The sequence below is a fragment of the Taudactylus pleione genome, unplaced genomic scaffold, assembly GCF_031769625.1.
Source record: "Taudactylus pleione unplaced genomic scaffold, aTauple2 ptg000290l, whole genome shotgun sequence".
NCBI lineage: Eukaryota > Metazoa > Chordata > Amphibia > Anura > Myobatrachidae > Taudactylus > Taudactylus pleione.
Window position 1 is genome coordinate 9,780,443 of NW_028284692.1, and position 2,874 is coordinate 9,783,316.

Below are 2,874 nucleotides of genomic sequence, written 5' to 3' on the forward strand. Positions count from 1 at the left end.
CACTTACCTGCCTGCTGCAGTGCCTCCGGCTCCGGTGGCTGTGCTGTCATGTGTTCTCCCAGCAGCCCACAGTACAGTTTAGAAAAAAAAACTTTTTTTTCTAAACTCTATTGTGTTCTGCTGGGAGAACACGTGTCTGCACAGCCCCAGGAGCCAGAGGACGGACCAGAGTGCCGGAGGAAGACGCCGGAGGACCTCACCAGCTGGAAGCAGGTAATTGTCACCTGCTATTCGCAACCTCACAGTGGCGAATAGTAACTCCATCAAATTCCAAAAATACATAATTTTCGGAATTTGATGAAGAGCATAATTTCCATATCCCTATACTAATGTATGGGGAGTGTAGAAATTTACACAGGGGGACTTAGCAAGGAGATATCAGTGATATCTCCTGTGCTAAGTGTGTTCATGAATAGTAAAATAACGTTAATTAAGGAAAATGTCCTTAAAAATGTTATTTTAGTGTTGATGAATAGGCCCCTGAGTGAGTTATGGAGACCTCATTAGATTGAGCAGAGAATTTGGATTTCAGGCATGTAGACACATGATATTCTGGTGTATGTCGTCTAGGGTCATGATGTTTTGGCCTATAACAAAAATACAGAAAAAGACATATCAAACAATTCTCTTCCCATCTGTTCTCTCTTCCCAGCTATCTCTTGAACTCTCCATACAGTATGCAGGACAGAGGCTCGCTGGTTCACCAACTGCCTTTTCTTGTACAGTTCTTCTCAGGTAAGATCGATGTTTCTTTCTTTTTCTATCAGCGCCATCTAGTGTCAAATGTGCTACAAATTCATACAACATTAAATAGGTTTGTGGAATTCAAATATACTACAGGTTGAGTCTCCCATATCCAAATATTCCAAAATACGGAATATTCCGAAATACAGAATATTTTTAGCATGACTGAGATAGTGAAACTTTTGATTTTGATGGTTCAATGTACACAAACTTCATGAAGGCACAAAATTATTAAAAATAAAGTATAAAATGACCTATAGGCTGTGTGTATAAGGTGTATATGAAACATAAATGAATTTCATGTATGTACACAAACCTTTTTTGAGCCTCAAAATTATTGAAAATATTATATAAAATTACCTGCAGGCTGTGTGTATAAGGTGTATATAATTCATAAATGCAATCTGTGTTTAGATTTGGGCCCTATTCCTAAGACATTTCAATATGGTATACAATTATTCCAAAATACGGAATATTCCGATATCCAAAATACCCTTGTCCCAAGCATTTTGGATATGGGACACTCAACCTGTACCACCTTTTGCCAGTGAGTAACACCCCATACTTCCTTTTAGGTCCCAAACCTTGGTAAATGGTTATGAGAACTTATTTCAGCTTATGCTGTTACTATAGATCTTTGTCGGCAAAAAAAGTATTATTTGTCCGGGTGAAAATGGGACAAATGGGAACCACGTGCATTCTCAAAGTAAAACCTTCTCTCTTATCAACCATTGGCTTGTTTTTTTTTTTGTGCTGGATACATACACTGTACAAGTATGTACAGTGTAAAGTAATACATCTATTACAAATGTCTGGGAAAGCATGAATGTTATCCAAAAATACACACATAATGTATAACATATTTAACCCCTATCAGGATCAGAACATTTTTCCTTTAAAATTACTCCCTTGCCTCATTAATGGAATCATTGTCTGTCATTGAAGATGGGAAGTCGTGCGGGAGACTGATTCTCTAATTCATGGAATCACTTTTCTAAAATGTCATATTGCATTAAGTGGTTTAATTTTTTTTATAAATAAAATATATCATGCAGTTTGTGTATTATTCTTTATTTATTATAGTATAAAGACTGCCAAAGGAATGAGAAACAAGAGCATTTTTTTATTTTTTTTCTGTCCTGTGTATGAAATATTCCCATCTCACAGTAACTACTCAGCATCCAGGCTTAAAAATATGAATAAAAATTGACCACATCCCTGAACACCGTGCCTCATTTTAAAAAAGTAATGTTCCCAAAATGGAAAGACCCACCTATTTTTCCATAAAAAATGTGGATTGTGTGTATCAAATATCATCACACAAGTAGCATTTGCCCACATTTTCCCATTTGTTTTTTTAGTGAATTAACTTAGGTTCAATTACTGTAATTAACATATTAAAAAAAATAATTAATATGACTTAATGAAATAATTATTTAAATGGAAATGGGCAAACCAGAGTACACATACACTATTAATAAACATGGTTTAAAAAACAACTTCAATTGGATTTAAATACTCTACTTCATCCTCATCCCCACTAATTAGATGGCTCCCTTGGTCTGACTTTTCTGACTTACCTGCCCCCATGACATCCATAGGTAGCTAGTTTTATCACGATTTCATGACACGATAGAGGTTAATATGGATGACCTCACACTTATTTCCTTAATAATGGATGTGTGTATATGTAGTTTTATTTTTTTATGTTTCTGTTTTTCTCTATATTGCATCATATTGCTCTGTTTTTCTATGCAGTATTTATATTATTTTTATTTCTCATATCTTATTTTATGTTATTTTCTATTTTATTTCATAATATTACAAACCATGTAACATTTTTGCTATTATAATTGTGAACTACTGTTTATTAATGTTTTATCTGATTTGTACTGGAGACTTTTTCCTCTAATAAAAACTATTTGAATAGAAAAAAAACAACTTCACAATTATTTTTTTAACCAGGAAAAACCAATATATAAATTGTCAGTTTTTATTGCATTATGAAATGGTTGCAATTTTAGGCTTAAGTGTATATTTTATGTTATATTCAGCTATTTAGTGATTTATATTCTATATAATTCCTTAATCATTGTACACAGTCAAAATTAAAAGCTGAATATGACATTT